The sequence below is a fragment of the Mirounga angustirostris genome, unplaced genomic scaffold, assembly GCF_029215605.1.
Source record: "Mirounga angustirostris isolate CCGP_5_RB_7025 unplaced genomic scaffold, mMirAng1.0.hap1 SCAF_10, whole genome shotgun sequence".
In the NCBI taxonomy this organism is placed as follows: domain Eukaryota; kingdom Metazoa; phylum Chordata; class Mammalia; order Carnivora; family Phocidae; genus Mirounga; species Mirounga angustirostris.
In genome coordinates this window covers 62,628,768-62,656,219 of record NW_026991718.1, presented here as the reverse complement: position 1 = coordinate 62,656,219, position 27,452 = coordinate 62,628,768, and the positions used below count along the sequence as shown (strand labels likewise).

Below are 27,452 nucleotides of genomic sequence, written 5' to 3'. Positions count from 1 at the left end.
TTATTTAGGAGAAAGAGAAATTAGGGAGGAAGAGATAAGACAAAGCATCTCAGATAAAGACTAAAATTACTCACTTGAGGACACACTAACCGGTAGTATAACCGAGACTATAATTAAAGTTTCCAAACCTCCCGTGCACAGTAGGACCACCACCACAGAATGCAAGTGCCCAAATGGATTATGACAACAGCTACGTAGGAGATAGAGGTATAAACATATTCCATGTTAAGGACAATTTAAATTTTGAATTTCAAGTTTTGGTTTCATCAGTCAGATCCTGGGAGCAGCTGCAGTGTCTCTTGTCTTTTCCGTCTCTCCTTGTTCTCTCCTTTCATGTCCGGAAACACGGCCTCTGGTGTGGCTGTTTCTGACAGCATCATCAAAGTGCTGGATGACATGAAGGTGTGGAAGTCGTCAACACCAGAGGAGGTGAAGAAGTGCAAGAAGGTGGTGTTCTTCTGCCTGAGCGAGGACAAGAACATTATCCTGGAGCAGGGCAAGGAGATGCTGGTGGGTGATCTGGGCCAGACTGTAGAAGACAACACCTGGGCCACCTGTCCAGACAGTCCAAATAAGGACTGCCACTCTGCCCCCTCTGATGCAATCTATAAGACCGACGAGACAGGCAGGAGGACCTGGTGTTTGTATGTTCTGAGTCTGAACCCCTTAAGAGCACAGCGATCTATGCCAGCTCTAAGGACACCATCAAGAAGAAGCTGACAGGGATCAATCATGAATTATAACCAAACTACTATGACGAGGTAAGGATCACTGTATCCTAAGCAGAGTAGCTGAAGGGGGGCAGGCGTGCCATCACCTACCTGGAGGGCAAGCCTTTGTGAGACCCCTCCAGCCCCCTGCCTAGAGCATCTAGCAGCCCCAGACCTGACCTTGGGGACTGCAGACTTTCCCCTTCCTGCCAGACTGGAGGGGCTAGGGGGATCCCAGCAGGGGGAGGGCAATCCCTTCACCCCAGTTGCTAAACAGCCCCCCACACCCTGGCCCTTTCTCTTGTCTCTGTCCCTGCAGTTCTGGCCTTCCCAAACTGTTTCTGATCTTCTGATTCCTCTTGGGTTGAAGTAGACCAGTTGCCCCTAGGCACCTCAGTTCTGGGGGTGCTGTATTTTTAATGACACCCTAGCACCCCACCTGCACCTCCCCTTTCCCATGCTGCGAACTTCTTCCCACAATAGTGGCTCTGTGCTTGTCTGTTTTGTTCTGTGTATAAATGGAAAGTTGTAGAGATGACTCCTTCCTTGGGCTGCCTGGTTCCCTTCCCCTTTTCCCCTGGCTACTGCCACTGGTGGAAGCAGGACCAAGAAGGGACCTTCAATTAAAAAAAAAAAAACAAAAAACATACACACAACAATACAAATACTCGCTAATAGGAAAATAAATAAATAGTTTTAGTTTCCCAATTTATATAATTTATGCTGTATATTAAGTTCAAAAAAAAGAAATTAAAAATGAGTATATATATATGTTTATATCAGGAGCAAAGCTGTGAGGAAGACTTGTAAAACTTTAGATTTAAGTGGCAATGCCTGACATCATGTGAATACTTAATAAATACACAATGAGTATTCCTGGTCTTCAACAAGAATGTCTCATTAGGGTGGAAAGGAAGAAAGGGTGGTAAGCATCAGCTTTCATGGAAATCTGAGCTGATTCCCAAAGCCCCAGTTGAAATAGAAACTCATGCCTCCATATTTCCCAGAGTTCCAACTATAGTGAATTATACATAAAAGATGCCCAAGCAAAAACGTGTTGATCTCTACATCTTAGGGGAATGTACACATGGCAATTGTTTTCCTAGAAACTTGACTGATAATATTTTAGATTAAGAGATGGAGATGACCAAAGTAGAAGTTGGGAATTATTTAAATGTTGCTCTGTGGAAGCAGAGCCCCCTGTCCAGAGTGATCAACACTTGCATTAAAAGTCATAAACTAAGGGGCGCCTGGCTGGCTCAGTTGGTTAAGCGTCTGCCTTTGGCTCAGGTCGTGATCTCGGGGTCCTGGGATTGAGCCCCACATTAGGCTTTCTGCTCATGACGGAGTCTGCTTCTCCCTCTGCCCCTCCCCCCACCTTGTGCTTGCTTTCTCTCTCTCTCTCAAATAAATCTTAATTAAAATAATCATAAGCTAAGAAGACATCAGTCATATAGAAAAAAACCACAGCTAATTCCATGAAACACAGCTACTATTGCTAATATTTATCCTGTTGGAAAGAATTTAGATCCACCATTTTAGCTACACTAACACTGACAGATTAAAGATACAATGCACCAAAGTATTTCCTTGGTAAACAGACAAGGACTAGAAAGTCTTTAACCCTCAGTCATAATTCCTTTACATTTCTACAAACTAGACTTGTCTAGTACTGTAAGTCAAATGTTCAAAACTGGAGCTTTACTTTAGTAATCGCTTAATTTTTCACTGTAATGCCTCTTCATGGATGTAAAAATGGATGGATTTCACTTTAAAAAATACTTCTTTTCTTGTAGTTTTTTTTTTTCCTAACTGCAATTATTTTCGTGTCAGAAATATAATTGTACTCCATATTGAAAGCTAACCCAGTGGGGAAATAATTTTGCACAATTACAGAAAGTTTTAATAAAAGACTGATAAGTAAAGTTTTGAATTTTTAATGCATTCTGCAGGCGGTTGAGTGCCTTTTGCCATCTCTGTCACTTATCATTAAAGCTGTGTGAAAGGGAGGCCCACCTGTTATACTCGACTTGATTGGCGAAAGTGTACCCTGACAAATAAAAGTGAAACAGACAAAAGTCAAAATGAAAAAAAAAAAAAATTAAAAACAGTCACAGTTTCATAGCTAATTTAACATTAATGCCTCCCCTTCACCCAGAAAAATTTCTTTGTATTTAATATTCTGTTCTTACCTACTTATTAGCCTACCATTGTGAGTGTTAAATTCCTGTATAGCACACAGCAATAATTCATTTCTATAAAAGCACATCCCATTTCCAGGGCATGCTTTTTGGCTTAATTTGAAAAAATTACCCTCGTTTGACAGAGAAAACACTTTAAACACGCATAACCTATACATTTATGTGCAAGCGAAATCCGAAGAGTGTAATCTATCTAAGCTTTCTGTGATGAAGGCATCCTGAGAGCCATCCTGTGAGCTGCACTGAATTTCCTCCAAGGCTACAATTTCAAGTCTTCCTACTGGTATATCATGCTAATGTTTGTTTGTTTGATTACCCTAGATGCTGCCAGACCCTAAACAACCCGCTCAAATCTTCCTCCGTTTCTTCAGGTCAGTGTCCAGCGAGCATCCACAGCCTGCTGGCCTGGGGGTGCTGAGGGCTGCGGATGGAGCCTCGCCGCCCCTCTTCACACCGGCATGGGCAGTCTCGTGGCAAACATCAAACTGTCACTTGGTTTCATGTGTCTGCTGTCTAATAAGTTTATTTTGGATCAGACTGATTCGCCAGCATATGCTCAAGATAAATGTTCAAATGATGCAAAATGGGATTTTCAAATTATGATCCTGAGCACTTTTTTTTCCCCCCTTATCCACTTACATGTAATCTAAAAATAAATACCCAGGCTCCACCAGGATGTGACAACTTCAGCAAACAAAATTGAAAATAGCTGCCTTACAGTCGTCTCTCCCTCCAAATGAAACAGGGGAAAATATACCTTTAGAGAAAAATACAGCGCCTGTTAAGGAACAGACGAGCTACTCACAGCAGGTTTGTGAAGAGAGGCACAAGGACATAAACAGCTCAGGATGGGTATCAAGCAAGAAAAAAACCAGCCAGCAATCACTGTGCTGAATCCCGGAAGGGGCGCGGGGAAGTGGTCACAGGTGATTGTCATGTGTGATAATTATTATTACTGTACACCTGCTCCTCCACACTAATTAACTTTGGATATGCAAATCAATCCTATTGCATCATGCCCCTGCTCTCCTCCCCTACAGATAAGAAGATGTTCAGCTGCTGGATTTAATTAGGATAATGAACGCCAGGCCCACGGTGGCTTGGCAGGGGAGGTGGGGGGGAAGCTGTGACTGACCTTTTCTCCCAAAACGTTGACATTTTCTAAGGCTTCTGAACACTCGAAGTCACCTCCATGGCTGGGACATTGATAGGAGCGGATTGATGAGGTGTCATGAGAGGAGAGACGCCATGGCCCCAGTGTTTGCTGGGAGAATACAGCAGGTGTTCTGACAAGGACACACACCATCACTGTTATTTGGCAAACAATTCTCTTGATTCACTAAAGTCAAGCATGCCAGCATTTCTTTATAAAAGAAAACAAGGCCGTTTTTCATAACCACCCAAAGGAGAGGTCATCACTAAATTGCATTTCTGAATTACTTTTCATTTCGCATCAATATATTAAAAAGGTTTCTATTATTCCTCTCCCCTCATCCTCCTCCCCTCTGCACCCCTCCAATCCCCACCCACCCCGCCCTGCCCACATTTCTCATGGCATGTAAGCCGAAAACATTACGTGACGGTAAGTTAAAAAGGGTTAAGATTGTTCATATTAATCCCTACAATTCCATTCCTATAATATAAGGTAAGACAAGGACTTCCGTGATTAAATGGGAAAAGGGCAGAGCAGCGTCTTCTTGTTTGGATATCTGGTCTGCTTGTTTATCAAAAAATTGTTTTCAATTATGTATATATATATAAAAAGCCTTATTTGAATTTCAAATTCAAAGACATGCATACAAAATAATACCGAGGAACATACACTGTGATACAATTCTTTCTCTCTCTCTCTCTCTCTCTCTCTCTGATCATTTACTCGGCTTTAACTTTTTAGCCATCTGTGTGTAGAGCCTTTCCTGTATTTTCCATTCTGACAATGGAGTTTTATGTAGTCATAAAATAATACCATATTAGATCTCTCTTTTTTTCCTACTCTCTTCTTACTGTGTTAAATTATAATAGAAGAATAACTTTAGGAAACCAGCCAATTTCACAAAGAGGTGAAATAAAAGCCCCTTGGTGTAGCTGAAAAATCAAGCTGATCAGAGTCCAAGAAGGCAATGCTAGTCCCATTTCTAAGGTAAAGCAGAAAGCTTCAAAAATTAACCAGGATTTAAAGAAGAAATAATAGGGGATCGTTCTGTTTCTATAATCTTGATAGGTTGCATATTGCATGAAGTTTCATCTAAGAAATCAGTTTTGTGATAGGTTACTTTTTTTTTAATATATATCCAAGAGATGATCTACTCTCTTTCTTTGAAAAAAAATCTCATTAGTATCACAGGGTATCATAAATACTGTGATACCATGTTGGTAGGCTAGAGATACTTAAATTGACCCTTTCTCCAGTATTTAAAAAATAAAAAATCAGGTAGCCAAACTGGGGAACTCTCAGATAATGTAGAATCTCATCATCTAATGTAAAGGAAAATAACAATTGCATATAAAGGGAAAGACAAGTGTCTTTTTTTTCTCTGTAGTGTTATAAAGTGTTGGAATTAAGTAGTCAGTGTTTGTCTCTTATACCAAGATAGTTATTTGAATGCTATAGGTTACAGCTGGTTGCAATAGTCGTTTTCCTGATCACATCCTTTCATAATGAGGTTTCAGCATATACCAACAGTTAACATTTGGCAAGGTACAGCTTTTAGAGATTCTACACATGGACTATATTAGCATGGAGCCGAATGTGTCCTATAAAATGAGTGTGAACATCCTAAGTTTGCTTGTGTGTGTGTGTTTCTTTCTTTTTCCAGATCAATCACTTTGCCATTTGCTTCTTAATCACTACTTAGACTATCTCTGCAATTACTAGTATCAGTCCTTTCCCCTTCTTGCTCCTTCCTTTTCTCCCACACGTGGTTTCTCTTAAGCTTTGTACCTTCGGTCACAAGGCTCCCACTGTATCTAGAACCATTTGGGGCAGCTCTGTCTCTTTCTTGCTTCAGTATTCATTTCTCTGTGAAAGCCTGCGCTGCTGATTTCATTAAGAATATTCGCAAGTACGTTGGCATTTTTATTACAATCTTTATTTGTTGTCAGTCTCAGTACCAGCGAATAAGAGCTGTTGAACCAAGAACCTAGACTCAGCATTTTGGGGGAGGCTGTTTTGACCACGGAGAGAAGAGCAGGGGCATTTAAGACTCCTTCCTTCCCTGGCTCAGACAACTCCAGCCCCAGACCCCTGAGACACGGGGGCGCTGGCTGTTTCACCCATCCATGTGCTCAGTGCAAAAGGCAGAAAAGGTCAACTCTGTCCCAGCCTCACTGCACAAAATTATGGTAGAAATTCACATATAGAGAAAAGATCTAATTAAATCAGAATTTAAGGAATTAGGACTCAAAAAAAGTCTGACTCACTAGTCACAGCATTAATTTGGAAGATCTACTTAGACTCCTCATTCTTCAATCAGTTTCATCTTGCTGGCTGTGTGTCCTTGGACAAGTTCTTTTCCTGAGGTTCATCATTTCATTTATAAAATGAGGATAATAGTAGTACCCCACAGATTCGTAGTGAAGATTAAATGGGATAATAAGCAAGTTATATTGGTTTGCAGTGCTCAGCTTGTAATATATGTAAAAAAACACTGCCAGAGATTATACTAGCTAGAAAGTTGGATACAAAGAGAAAAATGGAATACTAGGACCCTGTGACCTTTGCACGTGTACTTTGTCTGAATTTCAGAGCATATTCTTAAATGCTTCAATTTGAGAATTTGAGAACATGTCTACAGAACTTCATGAGTAGAAATCTTTGAGTATCCTAGACACTTTTCATATATAATTTAAGCTCAGTAATACAGCCTATTGTTTGCTTTGATTTTTATTTTCACTATCTGACCAAGTAAAGCAGAAACAGATGGCTTTTCTGACTTACATTATTTTAAGCTGCAAATACGTTGCCCACTTTTGAGCCTATGTGGTTAATCTGAAATCTGTCACACAATAAAATTAAACATTCCCTATTTTAAGGGGGAGGCAGCATGGATTAAACAAGAGTCCGAAGCCCTGAGCTCTCTCATCCTGGCTTAGCTCTGAACGTACTACGTGACCTCTTATGAATCACTTCACCTTGCTGAATCTCAACTTACTCATCCATGAGGTAAGTTCGACTATATCGGGGTTTCTCAGTCTTCAGTGTGCATACTAATCACCTCAGGATTCTAATAAAGGGAAGAATCTCATCAGCAGCCTGGGGTGGGGCCAGTGATTGTGCATTTCTAACCAAACTCCCAGGTGAGGCCAGGGCTCCCGGTCCCCAGACTCCACTCTGAATAATAGCCAAGAGCTGGATACATTCTTGGACAAATGCTGCCTAGCTTGTGATTTCTATACGCATATTCACGAACAAGCATGTCACGATGGCCCCAAAAGGGATCCAGCACAATCCCTAATGTGAGGAGAGTACTTTCCAGTCAGCAGTGTGTTCCCATCCTCTTAGTCATCACAGCGTTTCAGCCTAAACTCAGAAAAGTTGAATCACTGTCTCGAGATCACACAGTCATATTGCCAATACGTGGGAAACCCGGGATCGAACACAGAGCCTTATCTCCAGCCAGCTGTGTTCACACAACCATGGCGTCTTCCATGGTCCCCTTTGTGTCCACCAGGCCCCAGAAGGCACGAGGCCTAACAACACCTGACGACGTCATTTAGTGTCATCCACAGCCATGTATTTATGTGTCTCTTTAAAGTTACCTGAATATCGATAAAATCTAGGGGTTACCGGTTAGAGCCGACTTAAGACTTCGTTTTCTTCCGCATCTTTCCATTATTTTTCTGCTGCCTCCTACTCATCAAGTACAGAAAAGCCTCTCAGGCCAGCATGTACATTTCCAGTTTCAATTGCTACAGAACACGAATTCTAGATCTTAAAGGCCAAAAAGCATCTATTTGACTAAAGAGCTATAAGGCAGCCATAAAAATTATGGATCACAGAAATAAGCAATTAGTGTTATCTTCAATTGCTTTATTGGCAGTATTCACTCGTTAGAATAGAGGCAGCCGTAAAACAGATTGCAACATACTGTATAACAGCATATGGGATTTTACATTATAATGCTATTCTCTGCCAAGAAGTCATATTTTCATTTGAATGCATGGAACAGATTATCACAGGGTTTCCAGCATTAGAAGTGGATGACCCTCACTTTTTTTTGTAGTTGTTGTTAAAAGGCAATTCCTGAGGTTATGACTAAATCAAAATACGTACAACGGCGAATCGGCCTGTGCTACGTGCTTACATCCCGGGCCCCTGGAAACTGGGCATGGCATGGAGCTACGGCAGATAATAAAGTCAATCTCTAACGTGGTGGATGGAGGGAGAGTTGAGGGTTTGCCAGTCTTCCAAACCAGCTGGCTCCAGTTCTAGAGGAAGCTGCTCACCCGCCCATCTCATCACAGCTGAAGTGCCACAAAAGACACCACGAGCACTGGGGATGGAAATAAAACAATAGGAATAATAATACGAGATAGATAGAACAGGATCTCTGCTTAGCACTGGGAGATGTTCTCCAGACATCCACTCTGCCACTTTACAAAATGCGTGTGAGCATGTTCATACGTTGCAGATAACCTATGTGCAGACCTTCAAATACATAGACCCTGGAACGTGTTTCAGCAGGCCAAGCTCTCAGGAATCACCCACAGGCCAAGAGTCGAAGAGTTTCCCCCGTCCTTTGCACATTTGACAAGGTCCAATGTGGCACACCTGGAAATGCGGCTAAATGCCCACTCTCCTGTTTCAAGTTGGAAAAGGAGTAGGGAAAAGTACATCGAACAGATTCTCTTTCCAAGATCAGCCTGTGATATAGCAAATGAAAGGCTTTGAAAGGCAGGATTGCTGAAAAGGAAGCTTGTGTGGTTTCAGATTAGAAGTCATATTGTTGCACTCACAGTTGATCAAATAAATATTAATCACCAAATGTATTTATGTCACTTCTCACGCAATTGCAATATATTTCAAATGTGTTTTAAATGGTGGATAAAACACACTGGGAGGGCAAAAAAAAAAAAAAAATCTCCTTTTACAGAACCTTAGATACCAGGCAGCTAGAGGCATATGTAGTAATTTACCAGAACAAAGGAATATGTTTGAATTCGTTTCTGTGTGTTTTCTGCTATTTATTCAAATCTAGTATAATCTGAATAATTTGATAGTCTTCAGAATCTGAGTACAATGATATCATGTTAAAAGTAAACTTTAATCTAACATAATGTTACAATGAATTAGTGTATTCACTTAAGTAATTTTTTCTAGTCTTAAGTCTGTAGAAATTATAAAACTAGAAAAATTAATTGTAATGGAAATTCTCATAATTTTCGAAAAAGATTATCCTAAATGATTACAAACACAGTTAAATGCAACCAAATGATGCAAAACAAAGTATAGAAAAGCGGCTGCTTTCGATATCCCTTGCTTACTTGGAGTAACATCTTCAGTCCTTAATTTCCAAATTTGTATGTTTAAGGACTCCTCCCTTTCTTTATAAAGGGAGTTGGTGAAAAGAATAATCAGACTAAAAATGCAAGCGTGTTGCAACCTAATCTTGCCTGTGCTATGTAGTAGCCCCCATGGCTTGTGTATATTGATATACCATTTAAATTCTGCGTTAGCTGTCATGGATTCATTTGTAAAGTTGCATAATGACCATAATGCCTATAGCCTCCTTCCAAATCGAGCTTGAAAAAATTTTTAAGGTATTTCTCAAGTGGTTAGAGTGATTTCTCATGAATGAGTACCTTGTCTTCTTTTTAGAGTAAGAAAAGTTGGTAGTTTTCCAGGAGCCAAATAAGGGGGCCCATGACAAACTCAAAATGAAAACAGGAACCAAGACAGTGGCTAGTTTATGCCTTTAGAAAATGCATGCTGACAGATTGAGGGTGTTCACCAATGTATAACATACAGTGAAACATCTGCCTTTTGGTTCAGTAGTATTTTCCTCAATAGCCCACCAATTTTCTTAATTTGGCAGCTGTGGCCTTGTGATTGAGGCGACCTTATTATATAGAAATGTTGAGAAGCAAGCTGTTCCTTGGGTCTGTAAAGTAGCAAACTCATGGGATTACATATTTTTAAAATGTCAATGAGCATGTGAATATGTGTGTGTGTGTGTGTGTTTCACCAAAGAGGGTCTCACTGAGTCAGACAACAGTGACACCAAAAGTTAAATGGAGAAAATGTTTTTTAATATATTTAGCTTGTTATGCAGTAATGTTACTCAATTCAGCATTGTTCAAAACAAAACCAATGATGAATAATATCTTGTTATATAATGACTAGTTTTTCCTTTCCTTGCAATAAAGTAAAGCATTTAAGAAAAAAAAAAAAACACAAGCATCTCAAATAGCCTCTGCTTTGCTGCAAAAATAGACTGTGATGAGAGTAACTCTTCCAATCAATTATGCAGCATGGTTTTAAGTGAGGAAAAATTTCAACATACGTATCACTTCAAAATATATACAGCATGTATCTATATGTACAAACTGCGTAAATTTTGAAGGGCTACGAAGCATATATTTTGCTACACCAAAGCTCTGACTGTTAAATTGATTGCAAGAAAACTATAATTTCTTTTGCTAAAAAACTTGAGCAATATGAATCTTACTGGGATTATTTAAACTCAGTGGTGTGTGTATACATCTATATGTGTGTGGGTATAAACAACAGGATTTCTACAAATTCTCTTCAGTAGGCGCAGAAGCAACTTCTCTAACTAAAATATTGCTCTGAAATTGTCTCCTTTAAAAATGACGATAGTAAATGAACATACTTCAGATTCCACAGTCGATACATATGGACCCTGAACCTGACACCCACAGGGGGGTCACTTAATGTCATTCACTCCCTTTATATACATGCAGGGTTCATTAATGGTCTCCCTTTAAGAGCACCCTTTTAAAAGAATGATCTGCCACATTAGCCAGAGCAATGTGACTTAGACTTTTACATATATACATACATACATATATGGTTTGTTTTTTTTTTTTTCATTTTGGCTGAATTCAAGAACGAGTCTGTAGGCTAAAAGAATTGATCTGTCACAAAGCAACAGATTGCAGTTAGAGACTGCCAACAAATCATAAGCAACAGTAGGTAATGACTAATTGTAACAGGAATGAGGGAACAGAGGGTGGGGACTGTTTCAGAAAAGGTAATGGAAAAAATGATCTTTCTCAAAAGAAATCAAACATTTTTGTTTTGATATTTGTTGTTGTTAAATCAAATAACAAGCATAGAACCTCTGCTCTTCTCAATAGTTCCTAGTGATGCTGATCAATTTGACAATTTCTAAGAGATCTGTGATTTTCCATCACAGGTTGTTTTTTCTGTTCTTTTATTCCTATTAATACTATTCTTTGACACAGTTTTGAGGTTTCTCAATGAATTACTATTTTAATACATTCTTTGGAGCTATACAATCTAAGACTTACAGAAAACCTTGACTATGACTTTCACTTTGTGGTAATGAATATACAACACTATCTTAAAAAAAAAAAAAGAAAAAGGAAAGGAAAGGGATTTATGAAGATTTACAAGGTCCAAGAAATAGAATGGCAAGAACAATCATATGCATCTTTTTTACTGATTAAATATTGCAATTTTTAATTATCTATTCAATCTTACTTCCTCAGATTTTCACAAAATACTTCTAATTATCAATGTACACAAACATAAATTCGTTTACAGTAAAAACTTAACCTTCTAAAACTTTAAGTTATGCAATTACTTGGAGCTTAAGGTGCTTAAAGATATTAAACCCTGCACTAAGTTCAAATGCTTTGGGGACATTCTGTAAGTTTTGCTTCATTGCAACAACAATTAACAAGATTTTCTTTTTTTTTTTTTTTAAATATTTTACTTATTTATTTGACAGAGAGAGAGATAGCAAGAGCAGGAACACAAGCAGGGGGAGTGGGAGAGGGAGAAGCAGGCTTCCCACCGAACTGGGAGCCTGATGTGGGACTCGATCCCAGGACCCTGGGATCATGACCTGAGCCAAAGGCAGACGCTTAATAACTGAGCCACCCAGGCGCCCAACAATTAACAAGATTTTCTGTGTAGTTGAAACACAAGAATTTTGTGGCTCCCTGTGACTGCAGAGATTACAAAGCATATTGAATCAAGTATAATATATTTTTAGAGATCATCTATTTTGTTTAACCTTAAATTTTTAATTTCAACCAATAAAGTGCAGCAGGATTGCCCATATACATATTCAAAAAGTAAAAAAGAACGATTTCCTTAATTGATGTTGTAGGCTAGTTACCCCAATCGTTAGGTGATACAACCTATTTTGTCTCACTGATATTCTAATATCTAAATCCTCTGCTTTCTACAACATGTCTAGAATTCATGTCTATTTAATAACTACATCCAACACTTTGCCTCTTCATTACTCAAAGAAGAAATAAATAAAGGAAGCTAAGGACTACCCTTCTTTCTTAAGTCAACATTGATAGATGTCCCCAAAATTGTTTCTCAACAAACTCAACTCTTCCGCTGCTGGAAAAGAGAAGAGCTGTTCCAGAATGTCAAATTCAAAAAAAATTAGCCATTAAAGTAGAGACATAGAAAAGAGAAAGTAATGTTTGCAGAAACAAATATCAGAACCAAATTAGATGGGAGGAGGATGAAAAATAATGATGAACAATGAACTACAGATCACTGAAGCAGCACATATGAGGGAAGGGAAGGAACTAAGGGCACATGAGATGCCATGAGGACAGCAGGAACCTTGTGAGAGGGACCAGAAACAAAAAAAACTAACAGGAAAAATGTAAAGCTCTGACAAAGAGAAGTAAACCCATATCTGAAACCCATGAAACACTAATAGAAAATCAGAATTATACTCTGCTAAATTTTAAATAAATTTTCCCTCTATTGTGCCTCTATCGTGTTCTGATTCTTTAATACTAATAAATAGCTCAGCCTAAATCCAAGTCAGTAGGAATCATAGGCTCGGAGTTTCCCATCTATACGTATCATTGGTACGCACCTAAACTATTCTTCTGTTTCCAAGTATCAGGGTATTTTGGGGGAGAAAACAAAACAAAACATCGGCATATTGATAACTGAAAGTCTGCTAAAGCTATTCATATTTACCATAAAACTGTTTGAATCTCCCAAGGGGTAAACTAGAGATGAGTTCATGCTCCACATTTCAACACAAGTGCATCAATCTCCCATTACCACCTGTAGTCTTTACATCCAAACACAGAGCGAGGGCCTCGCCGCTCAACGGTAGTAATCCACTCTGGCCAGCACTCACATTTCAAGGGGGTGCTGATGGACTGCTAGCACAGAGAGCCAAATGCCAGGGTTACAGACAGTACTCAGTTCACCAGATCCAACAGAAACACCACCAGTAATTTTCAAGGACTGATGAAACACCCCCTGAGGTGGACCCATTCAATCATTCATTCGTTCAGTAAATGAATCATTTGTTTATTCATTCTTTCATTAAATACTTATCAAACACCTACCTACCATGTTCCTGATACCATACAATCCTAGACCCTTATGTCTTAACACTGTAAATATCAAACATATATTAGTGAAAATAATACAGTTCACAGCAATACCAATTATAAAACTTGAATTACCACCTCTCTTCCTCACATTCTGATTATGCCCGGCCTTTCACGTGGGTCTTGTTTATAACTATTTGATACATTTGAGTCAATTCAGGTAGATCCTCTGCTCATACAGAAATACTTTGTTTAATAGTCACGCTATAACGTAAGCTTACATGGAACATTTTTATCTTAAAATAAAAATATTCCTGGAAATATTTCACCTTAATATAAGTGAAATCACTTCTCAACCCCTCCACCAAAGGAAAGAAAGGCAAGCATGAAAACATTGGATATTGGGATAGAGTAAGGCACTGGAAAAGGGAGATGGAGGTACAGGAAACCAGGCATGACACCCCCATTTCATGATGGTGTCCAGGGCTAGCTTCACTTCCGCTCCAGGATGCATAAATTAAACTAATTCAGAACTGAGTGAGTTCGTTATTCATCTTATTTGTCTTGACCAAGTTGCAAAGAGAGATTTCCCATAATTTCATTCAGTAATTCGAAGTCTAATCCTTTCAACTGATGAATTTATAGATTTCAACCAAAATGAACAATCTCTTTTGTTTTTTGTTTCCAGACACCTCTGTGTCACCAAAATGCAGGCCCAGATTATGCACTGCCCAATGTATGCCCTTCTTTCCGTTTTCTCTAAGTTTACTATTATCTTTTGAGGTGTTTTAACCAGACTGCATGTTCTGTTACATAGAGATTCAAGTTCATATGTACAAATATATATCACATATTTCCAATATATATTAAAATCACTATTCATATATACACCCACAACAGAATGTTTTCCTCACAAAATTAACTTAGAGCAATTGTGAGAGTCTGGTCAACATCATTATTCCATGTGTTAAAATAAATAGGTAACTGATGTACTTTCTATCCATAATAACTCAACTACGAGCACAATTTATGGCAGATTTTGGCTAATAAACTCGAAAATGACAAATACTTAGCAGAAACCTGACTATAGTAATTATTTAATGTAAATTAAGAATTAGCACTTTAGCCAATTTTTTTTTTCTAAAATGAACTTGTTTGTAAACGTTGGTAGTTGATTAAATAATTGTTTTTAAAAAATGACCGTTTCTTTGGAAGGCCCATGTAAAAACAAAACAAAACAAATCTCAGATTTAATCGCTGTAGGCCAAAATTTGAACTTTCCTTCGGGCTGTGCAGATTCAGACAGGATCATGACATAATTGAGCATTTACTGGGAAAATTCTCCAACCAACCCCCAACTGTTCCCTTATTTACCATCTCAAAATCAGAGCTGGTGATTTCTAAGGACAGGGAAAAGTGGGTGAGGGCCCCCAGGTTGCTATTGAGAGTAATTCTCACAAGATTCTTAGGTTTGCCCTTGGTTTTTTCAGAGGGGACAGTGGCTCTTGAGCCAAATTTTGTATGCATGTGGTTCCTCCCAGTTTACACCACAGCACATTCGACTTCTCTACGGAGCTGTCCTTAGCCACTGAGACCTCGGTTCCTGCAGGTGACAGTATGGCTTTCTGCTGATTTATTAAAAATCTCCCATGTTATGGCTCCCGTGTACTCTCTGGAGTGTGATCATGTGACCAGTATAATCACAATCTGTCTCCCCGCTAACATTTCTCTACTTTGATTATTTGTTTGATAAAGTGAGGAGCTTCCCTTTTGTTGCCCTTCATCAGAGCTTAATGTCTTTACTTTGGGATCAATATACTTTATGAATAATTTTATTTCCTTCTATTTTTATGGTCTTTTCTCCTCATTATCATACTGAGTTTATTAGCTGGTGCTGTCAGTATCTCTACCCTGTCATATGTTCCTGAGGTACAGTAAATATCACTTGTGTTGTAATTAATATGCACACCCTCTGCAGTAATTAAAGTACAGACCCCTTCAACCAGCTGAGCTTCCTACACTAATTCCACCTTATCTTCATAATGAACTTATTGTAATCTGAAACTACTACTGAATATTGTTCAGTAAGGCTAGAAGAATGAAATCTAATGAGATGCAATAATATTTGTGAACATGTTAATATAAAAAATGAATTTAATTAGTCTAAATCTAATTAAATTTCCCATACAATTAAAAGCCTCCCCTTCCTTCCATTTTTTAACATCTCACAAATGCCACATTATTGCCCTTTCAGTTATTTCTACAGAGCAGCAGACTGGACAAGAGCTTCCCCGCCCCCCCCAGAAGATACACACAGAAAAGCCTATAGGAAGCAGACATTGGACCGTGACATAGCAGGGAAATAGCTGAGTCCCTTTGAGGAACTACTATCTAAAATAGAAGACTTGCAAGAATTGGAAAAATCGAAAATCCGACCTTTCTTAAAAAAAAAAAAAAAAAAAACTTGAGCAAAATAGTTTCTCAAATTTATCAAAAAATCTGGGAATCAAAAAATATGTCTTAAAAATGCCTAATGCCGCATGTACATCGCAAGGGGCACTAAGGCACAGTCCCTGTCCTCAAGGAGCTTATATTTTAATGAAAGAAAGACATATTTCAACTCTGCACACATTTATTGGGCATCTTCTAGAAATAGTGGAGACAGTGCATGTCACAGAATCTCTAAGCAGGATGGAAAAGGAAAAGTCTAGCACTGAACTTGCACCTTGAGAGACAGGGGAGAGCACATTTGGGGCAGGACACTAGCTGTTGCTGTATGGATTCAGTTTTGCTGGAGAAAAAAAGTCTGTGTAAGTTAGGAAAAAAATAGACACAAAAGACTAAATCAAGATACATGACTGGCACAAAGGAGGAACATGGTGAGGAACTGCATGCACATTTAATAGTACACGTACATTGTCAGGAAACATTTCAACAAGAAAAGTGAGTGCGGGAAGTACGGGGCTGCACGAGGCAGGCAGACAAGCCCTCAAACTGGGTGAAGGGTCAGGCATGGCCACAGCAGTGCCAATCAGTGGGATGACTGCAAGGTGGAAAGATGTTACCAAGAGGGTAGAGCCCTGCTTTTTCAATTATTCACAGTAATGACTTGGATCTTGGAAGGAAAGAAATCATTTCCAAGACTGTAGATGAAACTAAATTAGCAGGCAGCACAGCATTAAGTACCAGTAACACACACACACACGTATAAATATATCATCTTGAGAATTTAGAAGTGGTTTAGTGGTCAAAGCACTTGTCAATGAGGACAACACATTTACTCCCACAGTTGTTTTCTTGTCTGTTTGTTTTTTAAACTACCCCGGCTGATGAGAGATTTATAAGACATGTTAATGAATGGATCACTTGGAAGGAAGTTACCAAGTTACGTCATTCCTCCAGAAGTAGAATCTAACCTCCACCATTCCTTGGCACGTGTTCTGGCATTCTCAGGGCAATGATGGATCGGCTCCCCAAGAAAAAGCAACATCTACTCTTCTACTAGACTTGATATGAATTCAGTTGGGAAAGAACAAGAAGCATTTAGAGCAGCGTCCATGCAATAGTCTCTGCAAAATTATCAGTGAGCTTGCTTTTAGACGTGAAATGTCCCTTGGCAACAGTGCCTATCCCCGTGCCTCAACTACCCCTGCTAACACCACACATGATTCTTACCCTGCCCTGCCCCCTATTTGGTCTTGAGCTTCTACTTTGAAATTGCCCTTTTTTCTTAATGCATTAAGTACACAGAAGTTTGAAAACCTAGAATCATCTCATGCCATCCCCTAATCTAATCAAATGAAGACAATTTAAATTGTATGTAAATTACACCAGTCAGAAGGCAAAGAGTTCTGGGCACCTGGATGGCTCAGTCGGTTGGGCGACTGCCTTCAGCTCAGGTCCTGATCCTGGAGTCCCGGGATCGAGTCCCGCATCGGGCTCCCTGCTCGGCGGGGAGTCTGCTTCTCCCTCTGACCCTCCCCCCTCTCATGCTCTCTCTCTCTCTCAAATAAATAAATAAAATCTTAAAAAAAAAAAAAGAAGGCAAAGAGTTCTGAGTAGAAACCTGACAGCCTAGGAAGTTATCCCAAAAAGCAAACTTCTAAGAACTCTTTGCAACAAAGAGCTTCAGTGATGAAAACAAATAATATGTGGAAATGTATTGCTACAGCTATGCATTGCAAATCAAAGGAACTAAAATAAAGTTAGGCATTCTCTAGAAGAGTGCTCACTATATTTTAAGGAAGATTTAAATGTGCTTCCAAAGGGCAGCGTGGAGAAAATGGAATGATACGGACACCAAAAATAAATTACAAAGAAAATCTGGGCTGTTTTGCTGTTAAAAAATAAAACTAAAACATGTTGACATCTACCTGATATCAAATATGTTAACGTTGATCCTGACTATCAAAGGGAACCTATGCCTATGTAGAAGGAAATCTGGTAGGAATGAATGGAGATCCTAGAAGATATACTTTTACAATTCCTGATTGAGAAAGTTTTGGTTATGCCACTGAAAATCAGTGACTCCAGAATGTCAACCCATTATTAGAGAAGTCAAGAGAAGTCAAGAAGTGGGTGTACATGTCTGTGTCTGTGTATGTATGCATTTGGATATACGAGAAAGCAAAAACTGGAGCTCGGAAAATTAAGTAACGTGACATTTCCTTCAGTAAGCTCTACCAAACTATTAACTGAAAATAGAATAATTTATCTTAATTTACATTTGTTCATCTTTAAGCTTTATGTTCAGTTCACTATAGGAGCTGAACCTGATGTTGAAGAATGGTCTCAAAGGGCAGGAAAAGTTCTAAAAATTTTTAGGCAAGTGTTGCTCGTAAGTCTGTCTGCATTTCTGAAAATTGTTCGTGTGAAGGATGGGCTTGGCTTTGTAGCAAATATTTTGTGACTCATGATTTATTTTGCATACTCAGCATAGTTTGGGAGCAATGCTAATGTTTATGGATTATTGCACTAACTTGGAAATTATAGTGTAGTATTGGTAATTCAATAGGAGCTTTCTTAGAAAGCAGATGTACTTATATTTGCTCATTGGTGAGGTTAGTGACAAAGTCTAGGAACCAAAGTGGAAGACAGATGTCAACTCTATGCAGGATTTTTGCACCTGTGATGTGTGTGTGTGTGTGTGTGTGTGTGTGTAGGGGGGTCAATTCCAAACTTCCACTTGGTGATATGCTCTTGATTCAGTAACAGCTTGTAGGCAGGCTGTGTTCATAGGGAAATGTCATTAAGAAAGGTTTCTGGGGCCCTGGGTGGCTCAGTTGGTTAAGCATCTGCCTTCGGCTCAGATCATGATCTCAGGGTCCTGGGATTGAGCCCCACATCAGTCTCTGTGCTTAGCAGGGAGCCTGTTTCTCCCTCTCCCTCTGCTCATGCTCTCTCTCTCACTTGCTCACTCTCTCTCTCAAATAAATAAAGAAAATCTTTAAAAAAAAAAAAAAGAAAGATTTCATCATGAGCCTCCTGGTGTCTTCTCTAGCTCCTCTCGTCAGTTTGTTTACGTACTGGACCATCAATCCCTTAACATCACCCAGTTGAAACAAAGAATAAAACATGACAACTTAATGATAAACAAGATGGAAAACAGAACATGCTAGGATGCTTACCTGAAAAACTTTCTTAAAGGAAACCACTGATGATGAAAAAAAAGTTTAAAAACTGGGAAAGTTAAAGCTATTCTCATTCTGTGTGTGTACTGTATGTATATATATACAGTATACATATTCGCATTTAAAATACGTTCTTTGATAATTTAATACTACTGACATTGGTATAAAACACAAATAGCAACATTTCTCTCTCCCTTCTTTCTGGAACTACTGAGGTGAGTTTGATAATGTACATAAAACCTTTTAATCTACTGAATGTTAGAACTGTCATAATTTTCTTCTGTAGTTATCACTTTCCTTTGGTCATAAAAGCCCTAATTGTATTATAAGGTGTCAAAGCAAAACCAAAAACTCCCAATTTGCCTTCCTTTCTTTCCCAGCCTTAACTGAATGGGATTCTAAAATTAAATTTCACTGGTTTGCAAAACTCTCCTCTCAAATTAACACAGAAGTGATTGAAGGCATTTTTAGGTACACCTGCTCAAGTATTTTAATAAGAAAATGACTTAGAAATTGGTAGATATAACACTATTGTTGGTATAAACTGAGCCATGTCTCACAGTACAGATAGCTCAGGTAGAATCCATCTTGAATACTTTGATTCCTCCAACTTATCTTTGTACCTAGCTTCTGTTTCAGATAAAGACTTATGCCCAAATGCTCACTGGATGCCCAGCATGTTTGCTTGTGGCAGCTAAATAACGTATGGAGAAATGATAGAGTTAAAATCTAGAAAAAATATTCTCCTGTATATATTCAGCATTAAGACAGAGATACCCATTGGCAGTTACCTGCTTGGCCCATTTCGCCAAGGTCCCCGCCAAGCTGTGGGCCCATGTTGTAAGCTCTGGCGAGTTGCAGCACCCCCAGGGGGCCTGCAGTGCCTCCAGCTGGTCCATCACCAGGGGCCAGAATCTGGCCCAGGAGCCATGGTGGCGAGGTCTGCTGCTGACCTACAATGAGGACCACACAGTGCAGTTCTGGGAGGTCCCCAGCCATGGCACTGTGGCCACTCTGCAAGCTTAGCAGAGCTGTCCTCTTCCAGGCCGACTGCAAGCATGTCAGTAGGCCAGCCCATTGGCCTGGCAAACACGCCAACAGGCTAGGAGACGACTGGTCACCCTTCTGCAGGATGGGCTGCTTGGACATCAACAGCCACAATCCAGTCCTGTCCGTGGAGAAGGTGGTACTCTGCAAGGACGCAGCTCAGATGGTGGTGGTTGGCACTGCAGGCCAGGTGCTGATGCTGGAGCTAAGCAACGTGGCATCAGAGCAGGTGGTTAGCACGACCTCCTCCAGGACTGCGAGGGCTTCACATGGAAGGGCCAGGAGTGGCTGAGCTCTCACCCTCTGGCTTCCAGCCCCATGTGCTGGTTCAGTGCCTGCTGCCAGCTGCTGTCACATCCATTTCGAGAGAAGCCTTAGGAGCCTTGCAGCCTTTTGCATCAGTCATGGCTATGGCCTCTTCAACTACCAGTGCAAGAGCCCTGTGCTGGCCAAGTGTACCCTTCAGACCCAACAATCCCTGGGGCTGTGCTCCCAGGCGAAGTTGCTCACTGTGCCAGTCTTTCCCGCGCAACTGTTCATCCAGAAGAGCCGCGTCTCAGGCAAGAAGCGGCAGCTAATGCTCACGGCAAGTTGCAGGAGGCCCCCGCGTGGAGCAGGCTCGCCCCGAGGATGAGGAGATGATGATGCCCGTGCAGCCCCGCATTGAGCCCTGCTGGCTGAACACTCCCTATCCAGCACTATGTGCTGCCTCCGCTTCCTGACACGTTCCTTGGATATGCAGCCCGCCCCAGACCTCCGTGTGGCACGAACTCGGGCTCCGTGTTTGCCTACGCAATGGCTGTGCGAACAGCGAGAACAAGGCGGGAACGGTGGGAGGAGCAGGCAAGGAGATGCAACTGACCCACTGCGCGCCCGCCTTGGCTTCGCGGTGCAGTACGTGCGCGGCCACGCGCTGCCTGCACTCTGAGCGGCCTCGCGGGACCTGGTGCAGCTGCCTGACTTGCAGGGCGACCATGCCTTGCACACTGCCTCTGAGGAGCAGTTCAAGGTGTTCACAATGCCCAAGGTGAGCGCCGAGATCAAGGTCAAGCTGATGACCACAAGGGCTGTTGCCTGCACAAAATGGCACTTGTTACGTTTGCCAGTGTGGCCTATAAGGGCTATACCAAGACCTGCCAGGCCTGCCTCACCAACCTGAGTGACATCCACATCTTCTCTGTGCCTGGCCTGCGATCCCAGAACCGCTATTCCTGCATCTGGAAGGAGAACGTCAGCGTCATTTCCCTCTGTGTCTTCACATGGCCGAGTCGGGGCTTTTACCTGATGTTCCCAGTCGAAATTTGAACGCTTCTTCTTAAGTGCCCAGAACATTGCAGAGCTGCTCACCTATCTGGACACTAGCAGGCTGCATGATACTGCCCATGCCAGCTGCAGGTTCCCAGGGTCACCCAAGCTGAGCCAGGCCAATGGAACTCCGGGCATCATGGTGGCCCCATGAATCTGCCATGGGAGCCCTGGTCTTGACTGCAGCAAGGGAACAGACACCCTAGAGCCACCAGAGGCCGTCCTCTTGCACATGTCCATGGACTTGGCCACCAGTGACTACACCACGCTGGACCCAACAGGAGATGGTAGGATAAAGGACGTGAAAGATTTCCTGGGCTCCTCAGAGGATTCTGAGAAGAATCTGGGGGTACCTAATGTAAGAAGAGGCTCAAGCCTGCATCATGTTGGTCAAATGAGGAAGGCCAGAACTCCCAGCCACCTGCCCTGTTGGGAGCTGGGATCCAGCATCCCTGGCTCCTGCCTGTCCCTTCACTTGGACCAATACCTGCTAATCTGTAGGCTCTGGTGGGATCTGCCCACCTTGGCCTCAGGGTGTGGGCCCAGTACTCAGCCCAGAGCCTCTGGGGCGCATTCAGACTGGCCCCTTCAGATCGGCTACCCTGGGGGCCCAGTGCCACAGGAAGAGGAGAGCTGAGGCTAGCAGCCATGCCATCTCCTATTCCACACACCACCTTCCTTTGCAAAGAGTATTTTTCTAATGCCTGTGCTGGGCTGGACAGTCATTTCTAAAACTATTTTGATACTTGCTCCTGAGCCAGCTGCCTCCCACATCCAGCCTGTGCATGAGTGCACCCGGTATGTACATATACATATATGTGACTGGGAGTACTGCAGGGCACACAGGTCTAGGACCTGGGCCGGTATGGGGGTGGAGGGCAGGATAGGTTTCCCTTAGACTGTACCTTGGGGGTTTTTTTCCCCCTTTTATTTTGTTAAAATTTGAGTTTTAATGTCAAAAATACTGATTTTTTAATATTGAAAATGGAAGCATGTAATGACTCTTAAGGGGGGAAAAAAAAGACAAGAGTGCCAATAGAATGAGCCAGAACAAATATTTTAGTTATGATTTTTACATTCCATGATTCTCTCTACCTAGCATTGCTACCCAGAATGTTGTTGAAGCCATGGGAAAGGAATCAGATACTTATTTTTAGCTAAAACATTATGGAGTTTAGGCCTGAATTTCATAAATGATAAGGTTACCCATGTGCCTTTGAGAAAATGCTGAGAAACTTTCCTGGGCCTCAGACAGAAAATATAAGTTGTGAACTTCTTTAATGGCTGTGCCTTCCAAGGTAGAACAAAGGGAAAGAGTTATTGAGGTAACTAAAACAAAGCAAGAAATACTGCAGAAAAGGAGAAAAATATTTTTCCCCAGGTCTGAATCTAGCAGCTCAGAACACATGAAGGAGATGAATGAACTGAAAAGGTATTTGCAGCTGAAGAGATAGTTGCTGAGCCATTATTTCTTGTGATGCTATGAGATATTTATAACAACAAAAAAACCTCTTGAAAATAAAATCAGCACCCAGTTTCTCAGCAACAAACAACCTTCAGATTCCAGTAGCAATATTATACCTTAAACACTAGTTCATGTTTAAATATTTTAATAATGACTTAAATAAAAATTTGTGTTTTTTATATCAGCTGTGTCTATATTCAGATGCTATTTTCAGAATATTTCCTTTAATAACCTTCTTTTCCCATATCTATAATAATAAAGATAAACTTGGAGCAAAATATTTTCTTTTTGGACTGCTTCCTTATCCTAAAACTCTAATCAAATCATAATATTTAAAAACTTTTAAGTTTTACATGTGCTACTTAATTTTTTAAAGCAAAAATATTAAAAGTATATTTTTAGAAGTCAAAATTTTTGTAATCCAAAGAGCATTATGGAGTCCAGTTTGAAAACATGCTCTGCTATGTTTCCAATTTAAAAAAATAGTAATATACATACAGTGCTTGACATCTCCCTTTGTGAGATGTAAGTTCCAGAAAGCAGGCAACATTACTGAAACATCTGTTATTTCACATTTTCTACTAAATGGCTTTCCTGGTCACATGATCACAAGAAATTACCACCATGCTTGTAGTCATTAGAGATATTGTAGTTTATACGACTGGCTTTCAGTTCTCCTACTCTGTTGGTATTGGTACATCCAAAGTGAAAGAGGTGAAGGATGCTGTTCAGGTGTATCAAGTGATATCGTATTGGCCTGAAATATATCATGTATCTCCCGAAGCTCTTGGACTCGAGATATTCTTTGCATGTAAACTAAAACAAAACCCATTTAGTTGTAACCCTCATGCAACACTTTGCTAAAATCAAATCTGAGATGTATTCCTTTTCAAATAAGACTTTGTCTTCTATGCCATATCAAAGCAACTTGTTGACAAGTGAAAAGTAAATTATACATGTGGTAAGTTTTATCTTGGTTTGCTTTCGGGGATTGCTTTTGTGTGTGTGTGTTTGTTTTCTTTGTTTCAGTTTGTTTGTTTTGTTGTTGTTATATGATGCCAAACAGTTGATTTCATAGATTAATTTTTTGTCGTGGTAGTGACTTAGACAGGTTCTTTAATTTGCCGATGCTTAGTACACAATCTTATAGACACAGCCTAAATGAGGGCTTTGCACGTTAAAGGATATACACTTAGGAGAAACGCAATACAAAACGGAGTAGAAATTGAGAGTTTCTGAAATAATCTATACTAACTTCTGATTCCAAATCCACTTCTAAATTTTTTTCGTATTTCACGACATGTTCCTTAAAACAATAACAACAACAACAAAGGCAAAAAAGAATGTTCTCTAAGAACATTACATTGCATAGCTTAAAAACTAACATTGAATTCACTATGGTGATTTTATTTTTCATAAGTAGCCACAACACCCCCCTCCTGCATGCTTATCTTAGATGTAACTTTGACACCACCCCCCACAAGAGATGAGGTCTGCGTGCCCCCTCTTAAAAGTGGGCTGGCTTTGTGGCCGTTTCCTCTAACAGAGTGTGGCTAAGTTGCTAAAGGCCATGAAGCTTCTGCTTTGTTAACTAAAATACTTGTTCTTAAAAGCTTGTACAAAGCCCCGTTGCAGAGGCCACTCTGCTGTGAAGGAGCCGAAACCCACCCAAAAGGAGAAACCGCGTGGAGGTCGTGAGATGACAAGGGGAGAGAGCAATGTCTAGGAGCCCCCAGCTGCGGGGGCCTCTCACTTTTCTAGGTCTGGCCACCATATGACTGCAACCCCAAGAGAGACCCTGGGCCACAACTATCTGGCCGAAGCCCTTCCAAATTCCCACCCGCAGAGCCCAGGAGAAATAAAACAATGGCTGTTTTAAAGCCCAAAGTTTAGAGAAATCAATATATTTATAGATCATGTATTAAACAAATGTTTGTTGAATGTCTACTCTGTGCCAGGCGATATCTTGAGTACTGAATCCTGCAAAGATTTTTGTGCCCCCCAAAAGTTTAATTAATCCCTTCATCCTCTGTGTTTCCATGGCTCTCTTTAGATAAGTAAAATAGCACTTATTTCTTTTGTCCATATTGTGTAAGTTGTATACATGTTTGATTATAAACCTCTCAATTCAGGATCTGGCTCTCAGTAAATTTTGTTTCCCTCTGTAGTGTTCTAAAGTGCACGCAAATGTTCAGTGATCGATATACAGCACCTATCTGGATAAGAAAATTCAATGCAGGGAAATGACAATATTATCCCCCATGGTACAAATGAAAAGCTAATAAAGGTTTTAATGCATGACTTCTTTAAAATAGCTGAAGCTTTCAACTGGAGGAAAAAGAAGTACTTTTTAACACATTTGAATATGTGATCTTTATTATTAAGCTACTTACTGAAGCAGTCAAAAAAAAAAAAAGCCTCTTTCAAATACTCCTAGTCATTAGTAAATAAGCCTTATGTTTTTAAAATAACTGTCCCTTAAACTAGTTTTGTTTCATTTGTCAATTAGTGTGTTCCCACAGTTCTAGATTATTTTGTTCTAACTGTAGCCTAAAAACGGGCCTTGGAGAGGATGAAAAAGTACGGAGTGTCCCAGACCTCCTAGTTACGATCTTCCTTCCTACCACTAGTCTATGCTGTTGCACTGAGTACAGAATGCTCATTCAGTGTCTACAGGCATGTTACAAGGACCACTTTTGCCTACGATTTTTAGCTCAAATGGAAAAAAGTCAAATGCCTGATTGTTTCCTCCAATTAGAAGCAAACAATTTTAAAACAATTCTTTTCACAAAAATATTTTTTTAATTCATAAATTTAAGTATTTAAAACTGTCAATGCAGGGGGAAAAATCTCTTTTGGGGGAAGGGGGACCTCTCTTTCTAATTTTGAATAGAGAAGCAATCCAATCCTCATAGCTATACATTTCTAAAATGTTCAGTTTTTGCTACTTTTTTCTGGTCCTCTATCCCAGTTTGATCTATAGTTAATGATCAAATGAGTTTCCAAATCCCATGAATTCTACCTCAGCACTGCTTTCCCTACCTAGCCCATTTTCTCCCCTTTCTGTTTGTACAATTCAGAACCTTAATGTCTGGAAATTGAATAATATTGCAGGCAAACATTTATGAAGGACTTGACTTTTTGAAGCCCTGGGCTAAGGGCTTCGTAGATGCTACCCTGTTTAAACCTCACATCAACGTGATGAAATGGATTCTAAAATTACTCCTGTTTAACCCATGAGGAAGCCATGGAGGACTTGAGAACTAAGTAATTCGTCCCAGGTCATAGTCAGTAGTGGTGGAACCAACTTGCAAATTAGAGAGTGGGACCCAAAGCCCAGGGTTCTAATCTACTTCTCTGACTTGTGGCTAGAAGGGACTTTAAAATCTAGTCCACTCATCATCTGATGCTTCATGTTCCTTTGACATTCCTGCCAAGTTGTCAGCAGCCTATGTTGGAACGTCTCCAGTAACTGTCATAATGGTCTCCTCTCTTTCAATTCCAACTCAACCTCTGTTCTGTACCAGATTGTTACCAAAAGGTTTTTTGTCATAATCTCCCCTGTGCTCAGATAAACATCTCACATTCCTAAACAAAGTGACTATGATCACTTCAAATATCCTAAACTCCCTCTACACCTATTCATACTCTTCAATTCACAACTTGTGTCCAGAATCCTACTTCTATGGTGTCCTCATAGGGATAATATGCTATTTCTTCCATTCTAGAATATGGTCCTCACTGACTCTATCTCAACATACCCATATTCTTACTTTCAAGAGTCTCTTAAAATTGACACAACTTTTGCCACACATTGTTTTCTATGGTCTGTCATAACTACATGTCTGACAAAATTCAGAAACCAGCAGCTCTGACTTTGCCTGTTCTCCTGACTGATCTATCAGCTATTTGAAAATAGTCACAGTTTTGTCTTAATGTCCCTTTAAGACACTTGCAGTGTTTTATTGTAAAATATCAAGAAATATTCGATGGGTACATGCATACATGGATAGATGGATCAAAGCATTAAACACAAAACAAGTTCCATTGCTTCTGCATGTATAAAGTAATGCTTCAAAAATGTTTGAATTCAAATGACTGGCTCTTAATAAAGCCTTTAGAAACCCTCACACTTGTTACTAATTCAACCAAGTGTTGTCACTGCACTTAACAGGTCTTTAATTAATAGAACCAAATATTTGGCCTGATTTAAAGACTAGTTCTTCAAAATAGCTTTTGACAAAACCATACTTGATTAAGTTTATTGGTTCAATTCATTTCATTTGGCATAAAGCAAACATCTTATGAACCTTAACACTGTCATCTGTTCAACATTTTATTATTTACAAATATAGAATACACACCTATTGTTATAAACTGAAATACCAAGGGTAAACTGAAGGTCATCAGGGGTCATACACAGTGACAAAGAGGAAGAAAAGTGAGCATTACTCTTTAACTATAATTTGTGGTAATTTGCATTTGTAAAGATAATAGTCAATAGAAATAGTCAATATGTGTGTATGTGTGTCTTTCTTTCTTAAAGAAAGACACACATGACCCA

At 40.0% G+C, this 27,452-nt stretch overlaps 1 pseudogene; it reads left to right on the top strand.

The window, feature by feature from the left end:
* The first annotated feature begins 333 nt into the window (after positions 1 to 333).
* On the top strand, positions 334 to 21,821 carry LOC123852010 (lethal(2) giant larvae protein homolog 1-like; annotated as a pseudogene).
* Positions 21,822 to 27,452: the final 5,631 nt, after the last annotated feature.